The sequence below is a fragment of the Schistocerca gregaria genome, chromosome 1 (genome assembly GCF_023897955.1).
Source record: "Schistocerca gregaria isolate iqSchGreg1 chromosome 1, iqSchGreg1.2, whole genome shotgun sequence".
NCBI classification, from domain to species: domain Eukaryota; kingdom Metazoa; phylum Arthropoda; class Insecta; order Orthoptera; family Acrididae; genus Schistocerca; species Schistocerca gregaria.
In genome coordinates, this window is record NC_064920.1 from 266,500,882 (window position 1) to 266,513,736 (window position 12,855).

At 37.3% G+C, this 12,855-nt stretch overlaps 1 long non-coding RNA gene across 28 annotated transcripts in view; it reads left to right on the forward strand.

Annotated features, from left to right (window-relative positions):
• LOC126340122 (uncharacterized) overlaps window positions 1-12,855 on the forward strand; it is a 138,492-nt gene that overhangs the window by 99,371 nt on the left and 26,266 nt on the right. For 4 of the 28 annotated variants that reach the window (XR_007565132.1, XR_007565131.1, XR_007565136.1 and 1 more), the window contains one exon: window positions 5,226-5,410. The exons of 11 other annotated variants lie outside the window; for them this stretch is intronic. This is a non-coding gene — a long non-coding RNA (uncharacterized LOC126340122). Of the gene's footprint in view, window positions 1-11; window positions 1,162-1,911; window positions 2,141-3,089; window positions 3,264-5,225; window positions 5,411-6,403; window positions 6,632-8,791; window positions 9,739-11,724; window positions 11,903-12,855 lie in introns of those variants that run through there. 13 more of the 28 variants (XR_007565134.1, XR_007565121.1, XR_007565135.1 and 10 more) reach the window with 10 other exon arrangements.

The window sequence follows — 12,855 nt, forward strand, 5'->3', positions numbered from 1 at the left end:
GCAGAAAGATAAAATAAGGTTGTGTGAGTGTGGAGGTTAATGTTTAAATGAGGAAATAAAAGAGTAACCCAGAGAAAATGTAAAAAAGTTAGGAAGGAGGTGTGATAGTGAAGAGGTGTGATGAAGTGAAGGGGAATTGCTGCAAAATAGAGTTTGATGGTGAATGGTTTGTTAGCTAATGTTGCCCCTGTATGTCCTGCCTACGAGATTTGAGTTTGGACAGTTAGTGATATGGTGATTTAGTAGTGTGTGTGACTTGATGAAATGATAATCCATAGAGGTGAATATGTATTGTCCCAGAGAGTAAAATATCATTTGAAATTGGTAGAGAGATGTACGAATAGAAGACCAATCAAATAATATTTCACTTTGATGAGGTAGCGAGGATGAGAGAATTTAGAGCGAGTATAGAAAGTAAAAAAGAGAAAAAATGGATGTTGGTTTGATTGTTATGAAAGAAATTTTGTTCCCCCTGTAGATTGATCCCCTAAAATTTAGAATAGTTGATAAGGGTTTATAGGTTTATTCTCAAAATATTTGGAATATAGGTGATGTGTATGAGCTGAAAACACTGAAAAGAAAGTATTCTGTGAGAAGGAGTGTAAAGTGTATGAGGTGGAGATTCCCATTGCCCAGGCAATTCTTAATCCTTGGATCTCCCTTGTGTGAGCTGGTAACATGTTGGAGATAAGAATGTAAATGAAGGAGTAGGTATTGGTGCAGTTGACACGCTATGTATGGCAGAGTAGGGGGAGACCTGAGTTGAGCAGAAATGTGGATGATTTATAATAATTGTTTGCGACTTAATCGTAGGTGCCCTGTGAAAAGAGGGAAGTCTGACTGAAGGTAGTATATCGAAGAGTAGAGTGAGTGATGCTGTGTTGATAAAGGCAATGTGTGTAAAATGTTTAAAAGAAGGATTTGAAGAAGCCATAGGTTTAAGTAAAGTGAGAATGTGTCCCAAGAGTTCTTAGAGGTGAATGAACATAGGTGTGGTTGGAGTGTATAGATGTAAGAAACAATGACTAGCAAGTTAGTAATGTTTGAGAGCTGTTATGGAATTTGATCGTGAGAGTTGCATTATTGAGTTTTTGGAGTTTTGTATAAGCCAGGTGATGAGTGTAAGACCCGTGACTGTTTAAATTAGGAAGAGAGTAGAAGGTATTCGAAGACCCTATTGCAGATGCAGAGAGAAAAGGAAAGTCTGTTGGTGTATTGATAGTTGGAGTACATGTAAGGTGTACAGAAAGTGTAATTGATGGCCCTTCCCATTGAGGTACAGATGCTGATTGTTGTTTGGAACGAGAAGCTCCCACGTTAATCCAACATTATAGGAATTATGTTAATTTACGATGTGTGTCGAAATGATGGAGATACCTGATATGAGGTGAAATGTAGGATGGAGGTGTGTGTGTGTGAAAACGTGGCCCTTTCTCTAATCATAGAATTAATTATTTCAGTTATGTGTGGTGGAGAGTAATGATAGTTAGGAAGTATTTATGTGTGACAGGATCAGAAGTTTTATTGGTACCCGTATTTGGCAAATGAGTTGTGCTGATGTTGAGAACAGGAATATTGAAAATGTAGATGATGAATATGAAACTTGATGTTGGTAATGGTGAGTGGCTTTCTGGTGTGATGTGTTAGTATTAAAATTTGTGGAAGTTATAAAGAGTCCAATTGTGGAGAGGTTGTTAGCTAATGTGAAGTGAAATACAGTGAAGTGTAGTAAGTTAAGAGACACTTGAACGACCTTTGGTTATTGATAAGATTGTAAAGAAGGTGTGTGGTAGTTATGTTTGTTGTGGGTTAGCGTAAAAGAATTTGTCCTTTGAGATGTGTTATGGACGTAGAAAAGTGTAGGAAATACAGTCCCTTAATATTTAGAATAAGAGAGGAAATGATATAGTGGAGACATGTAACGTGTGAGAGAGTGTGTACGAAGTAGCTGGTATGTGCGTGATGTGTAGGTTTATGAAATTGGAGTATTGTGGTAATTAGTAATGATGAAGGTAATGAAGTAGTGATGTTCTGGTTTTCGAAAGAATGGAGTAAGGGATGGAGAATGGTTTGAAGTAAAGTTAAAAAACTGAGTGAGGTGAAGTTGAGGTTAAATTATGTAAAGGTGGTGTAATACGAGGTTGAAGAATGGTGCAGAAAGATAAAATAAGGTTGTGTCAGTGTGGAGGTTAATGTTTAAATGAGGAAATAAAAGAGTAACCCAGAGAAAATGTAAAAAAGTTAGGAAGGAAGTGTGATAGTGAAGAGGTGTGATGAAGTGAAGGGGAATTGCTGACAAATAGAGTTTGATGATGAATGGTTTGTGAACTAATGTTGCCCCGGTATGTCCTGCCTACGAGATTTGAGTTTGGACAGTTAGTGATATGGTGATTTAGTAGTGTGTGTGACGTGATGTAATGATAATCCATAGAGGTGAATATGTATTGTCCCAGAGAGTAAAATATCGTTTGAAATTGGTAGAGAGATGTACGAATAGAAGACCAATCAAATAATAATTCACTTTGAGGTAGCGAGGATTAGCGAATTTGGAGCGAGTATAGAAAGTAAAAAAGAGAAAAAATGGATGTTGGTTTGATTGTTATGAAAGAAATTTTGTTCCCCCTGTAGATTGATCCCCTAAAATTTAGGATAGTTGATAAGGGTTTATAGGTTTATTCTCAAAATATTTGGAATATAGGTGATGTGTATGAGCTGAAAACACTGAAAAGAAAGTATTCTGTGAGAAGGAGTGTAAAGTGTATGAGGTGGAGATTCCCATTGCCCAGGCAATTCTTAATCCTTGGATGTCCATGGTGTGAGCTGGTAGCATGTTGGAGATAAGAATGTAAATGAAGGAGTAGGTATTGGTGCAGTTGACACGCTATGTATGGCAGAGTAGGATTAGACCTGAATTGAGCATAAATGTGGATGATTTATAATAATTTTTTGCGAGTTAATCGTAGGTACCCTGTGAAAAGAGGGAAGTCCGACTGAAGGTAGTATATCCAAGAGTAGAGTGAGTGATGCTGTGTTGATAAAGGCAATGCGGGTAAAATGTTTTAAAAGAGATATTGGAAGAATTCATAGGTTTAAGTAAAGTGAGAATGAGTCCCAGGAGTACTTAGAGGTGAATGAACATAGGTGTGGCTGGAGTGTATAGACGTAAGAAACCATGTCTAGCAAGTTAGTAATGTTTGAGAGCTGTTATGGAATTTGATCGTGAGAGTTGCATTATTGAGTTTTTGGAGTTTTGTATAAGTCAGGTGATGAGTGTAAGACCCGTGACTGTTTAAATTAGGAATTGAAAGTTTGAGTACATTTAAGGTGTACAGAAAGTGTAATTGATGGCCCTTCCCATTGAGGTACAGATGCTGATTGTTGTTTGGAACGAGAAGCTCCCACATAAATCCAACATCATAGGAATTATGTTAATTTACGATGTGTGTCGAAATGATGGAGATACCTGATATGAGGTGAAATGTCGGATGGAGGTGTGTGTGTGTGAAAACGTGGACCTTTCCCAAGTCATAGAATTAATTATTTCAGTTATTTGTGGTGGAGAATAATGATAGTGAGGAAGTATTTATGTGTGACAGGATCAGAAGTTTTATTGGTACCCGTATTTGGCTAATGAGTTGTGCTGATGTTGAGAACAGGAAATATTAAAAATGTAGATGATGAAGGTGAAACTTGATGTTGGTAATGGTGAGTGGCTTTCTGGTGTGATGTGTTAGTATTAAAATTTGTGGAAGTTATAAAGAGTCCAATTGTGGAGAGGTTGTTAGCTATTGTGAAGTGAAATACAGTGAAGTGCAGTAAGTAAAGAGACACTTGAACGACCTTTGGTTATTGATAAGATTGTAAAGAAGCTTTATATTGTGTGTGGTAGTTTTGTTTGTTGTGGGTTAGAGTAAAAGAATTTATCCTTTGAGATGTGTTATGGAGGTAGAAAAGTGTAGGAAGTACAGTCCCTTAACATTAAGAATACGAGAGGAAATGATATAGTGGAGACATGTAACGTGTGAGAGAGTGTGTACGAAGTAGCTGGTATGTGCGTGATGTGTAGGTTTATGAAATTGGAGTATTGTGGTAATTAGTAATGATGAAGGTAATGAAGTAGTGATGTTCTGGTTTTCGAAAGAATGGAGTAAGGGATGGTGTATGGTTTGAAGTAGAGTTAAAACCCTGAGTGAGGTGAAGTTGAGGTTAAATTTTGTAAAGGTGTTGTAATACGAGGTTGAAGATTGGTGCAGAAAGATAAAATAAGGTTGTGTGAGTGTGGAGGTTAATGTTTAAATGAGGAAATAAAAGAGTAACCCAGAGAAAATGTAAAAAAGTTAGGAAGGAGGTGTGATAGTGAAGAGGTGTGATGAAGTGAAGGGGAATTGCTGCAAAATAGAGTTTGATGGTGAATGGTTTGTTAGCTAATGTTGCCCCTGTATGTCCTGCCTACGAGATTTGAGTTTGGACAGTTAGTGATATGGTGATTTAGTAGTGTGTGTGACTTGATGAAATGATAATCCATAGAGGTGAATATGTATTGTCCCAGAGAGTAAAATATCATTTGAAATTGGTAGAGAGATGTACGAATAGAAGACCAATCAAATAATATTTCACTTTGATGAGGTAGCGAGGATGAGAGAATTTAGAGCGAGTATAGAAAGTAAAAAAGAGAAAAAATGGATGTTGGTTTGATTGTTATGAAAGAAATTTTGTTCCCCCTGTAGATTGATCCCCTAAAATTTAGAATAGTTGATAAGGGTTTATAGGTTTATTCTCAAAATATTTGGAATATAGGTGATGTGTATGAGCTGAAAACACTGAAAAGAAAGTATTCTGTGAGAAGGAGTGTAAAGTGTATGAGGTGGAGATTCCCATTGCCCAGGCAATTCTTAATCCTTGGATGTCCCTTGTGTGAGCTGGTAACATGTTGGAGATAAGAATGAAAATGAAGGAGTAGGTATTGGTGCAGTTGACACGCTATGTATGGCAGAGTAGGGGGAGACCTGAGTTGAGCAGAAATGTGGATGATTTATAATAATTGTTTGCGACTTAATCGTAGGTGCCCTGTGAAAAGAGGGAAGTCTGACTGAAGGTAGTATATCGAAGAGTAGAGTGAGTGATGCTGTGTTGATAAAGGCAATGTGTGTAAAATGTTTAAAAGAAGGATTTGAAGAAGCCATAGGTTTAAGTAAAGTGAGAATGTATCCCAAGAGTTCTTAGAGGTGAATGAACATAGGTGTGGTTGGAGTGTATAGATGTAAGAAACAATGACTAGCAAGTTAGTAATGTTTGAGAGCTGTTATGGAATTTGATCGTGAGAGTTGCATTATTGAGTTTTTGGAGTTTTGTATAAGCCAGGTGATGAGTGTAAGACCCGTGACTGTTTAAATTAGGAAGAGAGTAGAAGGTATTCGAAGACCCTATTGCAGATGCAGAGAGAAAAGGAAAGTCTGTTGGTGTATTGATAGTTGGAGTACATGTAAGGTGTACAGAAAGTGTAATTGATGGCCCTTCCCATTGAGGTACAGATGCTGATTGTTGTTTGGAACGAGAAGCTCCCACGTTAATCCAACATTATAGGAATTATGTTAATTTACGATGTGTGTCGAAATGATGGAGATACCTGATATGAGGTGAAATGTAGGATGGAGGTGTGTGTGTGTGAAAACGTGGCCCTTTCTCTAATCATAGAATTAATTATTTCAGTTATGTGTGGTGGAGAGTAATGATAGTTAGGAAGTATTTATGTGTGACAGGATCAGAAGTTTTATTGGTACCCGTATTTGGCAAATGAGTTGTGCTGATGTTGAGAACAGGAATATTGAAAATGTAGATGATGAAGGTGAAACTTGATGTTGGTAATGGTGAGTGGCTTTCTGGTGTGATGTGTTAGTATTAAAATTTGTGGAAGTTATAAAGAGTCCAATTGTGGAGAGGTTGTTAGCTAATGTGAAGTGAAATACAGTGAAGTGTAGTAAGTTAAGAGACACTTGAACGACCTTTGGTTATTGATAAGATTGTAAAGAAGCTTTATATTGTATTGTGTGTGGTAGTTTTGTTTGTTGTGGGTTAGCGTAAAAGAATTTGTCCTTTGAGATGTGTTATGGAGGTGGAAAAGTGTAGGAAATACAGTCCCTTAATATTTAGAATACGAGAGGAAATGATATAGTGGAGACATGTAACGTGTGAGAGAGTGTGTACGAAGTAGCTGGTATGTGCGTGATGTGTAGGTTTATGAAATTGGAGTATTGTGGTAATTAGTAATGATGAAGGTAATGAAGTAGTGATGTTCTGGTTTTCGAAAGAATGGAGTAAGGGATGGAGAATGGTTTGAAGTAGAGTTAAAAACCTGAGTGAGGTGAAGTTGAGGTTAAATTTTGTAAAGGTGGTGTATTACGAGGTTGAAGAATGGTGCAGAGAAGATAAAATAAGGTTGTGTCAGTGTGGAGGTTAATGTTTAAATGAGCAAACAAAAGAGTAACCCAGAGGAAATGTAAAAAAGTTAGGAAGGAGGTGTGATAGTGAAGAGGTGTGATGAAGTGAAGGGGAATTGCTGAAAAATAGAGTTTGATGGTGAATGGTTTGTGAACTAATGTTGCCCCTGTATGTCCTGCCTACGAGTTTTGAGGTTGGACAGTTAGTGATATGGTGATTTAGTAGTGTGTGTGACTTGATGAAATGATAATCCATAGAGGTGAATATGTATTGTCCCAGAGAGTAAAATATCGTTTGAAATTGGTAGAGAGATGTACGAATAGAAGACCAATCAAATAATAATTCACTTTGAGGTAGCGAGGATTAGCGAATTTGGAGCGAGTATAGAAAGTAAAAAAGAGAAAAAATGGATGTTGGTTTGATTGTTATGAAAGAAATTTTGTTCCCCCTGTAGATTGATCCCCTAAAATTTAGGATAGTTGATAAGGGTTTATAGGTTTATTCTCAAAATATTTGGAATATAGGTGATGTGTATGAGCTGAAAACACTGAAAAGAAAGTATTCTGTGAGAAGGAGTGTAAAGTGTATGAGGTGGAGATTCCCATTGCCCAGGCAATTCTTAATCCTTGGATGTCCATGGTGTGAGCTGGTAGCATGTTGGAGATAAGAATGTAAATGAAGGAGTAGTTATTGGTGCAGTTGACACGCTATGGATGGCAGAGTAGGAGGAGACCTGAGTTGAGCAGAAATGTGGATGATTTATAATAATTTTTTGCGAGTTAATCGTAGGTACCCTGTGAAAAGAGGGAAGTCCGACTGAAGGTAGTATATCCAAGAGTAGAGTGAGTGATGCTGTGTTGATAAAGGCAATGTGGGTAAAATGTTTAAAAGAGAGATTGGATGAAGGCATAGGTTTAAGTAAAGTGAGAATGAGTCCCAGGAGTACTTAGAGGTGAATGAACATAGGTGTGGCTGGAGTGTATAGACGTAAGAAACCATGTCTAGCAAGTTAGTAATGTTTGAGAGCTGTTATGGAATTTGATCGTGAGAGTTGCATTATTGAGTTTTTGGAGTTTTGTATAAGCCAGGTGATGAGTGTAAGACCCGTGACTGTTTAAATTAGGAAGAGAGTAGAAGGTGTTCGAAGACCCTATTGCAGATGCAGAGACAAAAGGAAAGTCTGTTGGTGTATTGAAAGTTGGAGTACATGTAAGGTGTACAGAAAGTGTAATTGATGGCCCTTCCCATTGAGGTACAGATGCTGATTGTTGTTTGGAACGAGAAGCTCCCACGTAAATCCAACATCATAGGTATTATGTTAATTTACGATGTGTGTCGAAATGATGGAGATACCTGATATGAGGTGAAATGTCGGATGGAGGTGTGTGTGTGTGAAAACGTGGACCTTTCCCAAGTCATAGAATTAATTATTTCAGTTATTTGTGGTGGAGAATAATGATAGTGAGGAAGTATTTATGTGTGACAGGATCAGAAGTTTTATTGGTACCCGTATTTGGCTAATGAGTTGTGCTGATGTTGAGAACAGGAAATATTAAAAATGTAGATGATGAAGGTGAAACTTGATGTTGGTAATGGTGAGTTGCTTTCTGGTGTGATGTGTTAGTATTAAAATTTGTGGAAGTTATAAAGAGTCCAATTGTGGAGAGGTAATTAGCTATTGTGAAGTGAAATACAGTGAAGTGTAGTAATTAAAGAGACACTTGAATGACCGTTGGTTATTGATAAGATTGTAAAGAAGCTTTATATTGTGTGTGGTAGTTTTGTTTGTTGTGGGTTAGAGTAAAAGAATTTATCCTTTGAGATGTGTTATGGAGGTAGAAAAGTGTAGGAAGTACAGTCCCTTAACATTAAGAATACGAGAGTAAATGATATAGTGGAGACATGTAACGTGTGAGAGAGTGTGTACGAAGTAGCTGGTATGTGCGTGATGTGTAGGTTTATGAAATTGGAGTATTGTGGTAATTAGTAATGATGAAGGTAATGAAGTAGTGATGTTCTGGTTTTCGAAAGAATGGAGTAAGGGATGGTGTATGGTTTGAAGTAGAGTTAAAACCCTGAGTGAGGTGAAGTTGAGGTTAAATTTTGTAAAGGTGGTGTAATACGAGGTTGAAGATTGGTGCAGAAAGATAAAATAAGGTTGTGTGAGTGTGGAGGTTAATGTTTAAATGAGGAAATAAAAGAGTAACCCAGAGAAAATGTAAAAAAGTTAGGAAGGAGGTGTGATAGTGAAGAGGTGTGATGAAGTGAAGGGGAATTGCTGCAAAATAGAGTTTGATGGTGAATGGTTTGTTAGCTAATGTTGCCCCTGTATGTCCTGCCTACGAGATTTGAGTTTGGACAGTTAGTGATATGGTGATTTAGTAGTGTGTGTGACTTGATGAAATGATAATCCATAGAGGTGAATATGTATTGTCCCAGAGAGTAAAATATCATTTGAAATTGGTAGAGAGATGTACGAATAGAAGACCAATCAAATAATATTTCACTTTGATGAGGTAGCGAGGATGAGAGAATTTAGAGCGAGTATAGAAAGTAAAAAAGAGAAAAAATGGATGTTGGTTTGATTGTTATGAAAGAAATTTTGTTCCCCCTGTAGATTGATCCCCTAAAATTTAGAATAGTTGATAAGGGTTTATAGGTTTATTCTCAAAATATTTGGAATATAGGTGATGTGTATGAGCTGAAAACACTGAAAAGAAAGTATTCTGTGAGAAGGAGTGTAAAGTGTATGAGGTGGAGATTCCCATTGCCCAGGCAATTCTTAATCCTTGGATGTCCCTTGTGTGAGCTGGTAACATGTTGGAGATAAGAATGTAAATGAAGGAGTAGGTATTGGTGCAGTTGACACGCTATGTATGGCAGAGTAGGGGGAGACCTGAGTTGAGCAGAAATGTGGATGATTTATAATAATTGTTTGCGACTTAATCGTAGGTGCCCTGTGAAAAGAGGGAAGTCTGACTGAAGGTAGTATATCGAAGAGTAGAGTGAGTGATGCTGTGTTGATAAAGGCAATGTGTGTAAAATGTTTAAAAGAAGGATTTGAAGAAGCCATAGGTTTAAGTAAAGTGAGAATGTGTCCCAAGAGTTCTTAGAGGTGAATGAACATAGGTGTGGTTGGAGTGTATAGATGTAAGAAACAATGACTAGCAAGTTAGTAATGTTTGAGAGCTGTTATGGAATTTGATCGTGAGAGTTGCATTATTGAGTTTTTGGAGTTTTGTATAAGCCAGGTGATGAGTGTAAGACCCGTGACTGTTTAAATTAGGAAGAGAGTAGAAGGTATTCGAAGACCCTATTGCAGATGCAGAGAGAAAAGGAAAGTCTGTTGGTGTATTGATAGTTGGAGTACATGTAAGGTGTACAGAAAGTGTAATTGATGGCCCTTCCCATTGAGGTACAGATGCTGATTGTTGTTTGGAACGAGAAGCTCCCACGTTAATCCAACATTATAGGAATTATGTTAATTTACGATGTGTGTCGAAATGATGGAGATACCTGATATGAGGTGAAATGTAGGATGGAGGTGTGTGTGTGTGAAAACGTGGCCCTTTCTCTAATCATAGAATTAATTATTTCAGTTATGTGTGGTGGAGAGTAATGATAGTTAGGAAGTATTTATGTGTGACAGGATCAGAAGTTTTATTGGTACCCGTATTTGGCAAATGAGTTGTGCTGATGTTGAGAACAGGAATATTGAAAATGTAGATGATGAAGGTGAAACTTGATGTTGGTAATGGTGAGTGGCTTTCTGGTGTGATGTGTTAGTATTAAAATTTGTGGAAGTTATAAAGAGTCCAATTGTGGAGAGGTTGTTAGCTAATGTGAAGTGAAATACAGTGAAGTGTAGTAAGTTAAGAGACACTTGAACGACCTTTGGTTATTGATAAGATTGTAAAGAAGCTTTATATTGTATTGTGTGTGGTAGTTTTGTTTGTTGTGGGTTAGCGTAAAAGAATTTGTCCTTTGAGATGTGTTATGGAGGTGGAAAAGTGTAGGAAATACAGTCCCTTAATATTTAGAATACGAGAGGAAATGATATAGTGGAGACATGTAACGTGTGAGAGAGTGTGTACGAAGTAGCTGGTATGTGCGTGATGTGTAGGTTTATGAAATTGGAGTATTGTGGTAATTAGTAATGATGAAGGTAATGAAGTAGTGATGTTCTGGTTTTCGAAAGAATGGAGTAAGGGATGGAGAATGGTTTGAAGTAGAGTTAAAAACCTGAGTGAGGTGAAGTTGAGGTTAAATTTTGTAAAGGTGGTGTAATACGAGGTTGAAGAATGGTGCAGAGAAGATAAAATAAGGTTGTGTCAGTGTGGAGGTTAATGTTTAAATGAGCAAACAAAAGAGTAACCCAGAGGAAATGTAAAAAAGTTAGGAAGGAGGTGTGATAGTGAAGAGGTGTGATGAAGTGAAGGGGAATTGCTGAAAAATAGAGTTTGATGGTGAATGGTTTGTGAACTAATGTTGCCCCTGTATGTCCTGCCTACGAGTTTTGAGTTTGGACAGTTAGTGATATGGTGATTTAGTAGTGTGTGTGACTTGATGAAATGATAATCCATAGAGGTGAATATGTATTGTCCCAGAGAGTAAAATATCGTTTGAAATTGGTAGAGAGATGTACGAATAGAAGACCAATCAAATAATAATTCACTTTGAGGTAGCGAGGATTAGCGAATTTGGAGCGAGTATAGAAAGTAAAAAAGAGAAAAAATGGATGTTGGTTTGATTGTTATGAAAGAAATTTTGTTCCCCCTGTAGATTGATCCCCTAAAATTTAGGATAGTTGATAAGGGTTTATAGGTTTATTCTCAAAATATTTGGAATATAGGTGATGTGTATGAGCTGAAAACACTGAAAAGAAAGTATTCTGTGAGAAGGAGTGTAAAGTGTATGAGGTAGAGATTCCCATTGCCCAGGCAATTCTTAATCCTTGGATGTCCATCGTGTGAGCTGGTAGCATGTTGGAGATAAGAATGTAAATGAAGGAGTAGGTATTGGTGCAGTTGACACGCTATGTATGTCAGAGTAGGAGGAGACCTGAGTTGAGCACAAATGTGGATGATTTATAATAATTTTTTGCGAGTTAATCGTAGGTGCCCTGTGAAAAGAGGGAAGTCCGACTGAAGGTAGTATATCCAAGAGTAGAGTGAGTGATGCTGTGTTGATAAAGACAATGTGTGTAAAATGTTTAAAAGAGAGATTGGATGAAGGCATAGGTTTAAGTAAAGTGAGAATAAGTCCCAAGATTCTTAGAGGTGAATGAACATTGATCTAGTTGGAGTGTATAGACGTAAGAAACAATGACTAGCAAGTTAGTATTGTTTGAGAGCTGTTATGGAATTTGATCGTGAGAGTTGCATTATTGAGTTTTTGGAGTTTTGTATAAGCCAGGTGATGAGTGTAAGACCCGTGACTGTTTAAATTAGGAAGAGAGTAGAAGGTGCTGGAAGACCCTATTGCAGATGCAGAGAGAAAAGGGAAGTCAGTTGGTGTATTGAAAGTTGGAGTACATTTAAGGTGTACAGAAAGTATAATTGTTGGTCCTTCCCATTGAGGTACAGATGCTGATTGTTGTTTGGAACGAGAAGCTCCCACGTAAATCCAACATTATAGGAATTATGTTAATTTACGATGTGTGTCGAAATGATGGAGATACCTGATATGAGGTGAAATGTAGGATCGAGGTGTGTGTTTGTGAAAACGTGGCCCTTTCCCAAGTCATAGAATTAATTATTTCAGTTATGTGTGGTGGAGAATATTGATAGTGAGGAAGTATTTATGTGTGACAGGATCAGAAGTTTTATTGGTACCCGTATTTGGCAAATGAGTTGTGCTTATGTTGAGAACAGGAAATATTGAAAATGTAGATGATGAAGGTGAAACTTGATGTTGGTAATGGTGAGTGGCTTTCTGGTGTGATGTGTTAGTATTAAAATTTGTGGAAGTTATAAAGAGTCCAATTGTGGAGAGGTTGTTAGCTATTGTGAAGTGGTATACAGTGAAGTGTGGTAAATAAAGAGACACTTGAATGACCCTTGGTTATTGATAAGAATGTGAAGAGGGTTTATACTGTGTGGTAGTTTTGTTTTTTGTGGGTCAGCGTAAAAGAATTTATCCTTTGAGATTTGTTATGGAGGTAGAAAAGTGTAGGAAGTACAGTCCCTTAATATTTAGAATACGAGAGTAAATGATATAGTGGAGACATGTAATGTGTGAGAGAGTGTGTACGAAGTAGCTGGTCTGTGCGTGATGTGTAGGTTTATGAAATTGGAGTATTGTGGTAATTAGTAATGATGAAGGTAATGAAGTAGTGATGTTCTGGTTTTCGAAAGAATGGAGTAAGGGATGGTGTATGGTTTGAAGTAGAGTTAAAAACCTGAGTGAGGTGAAGTT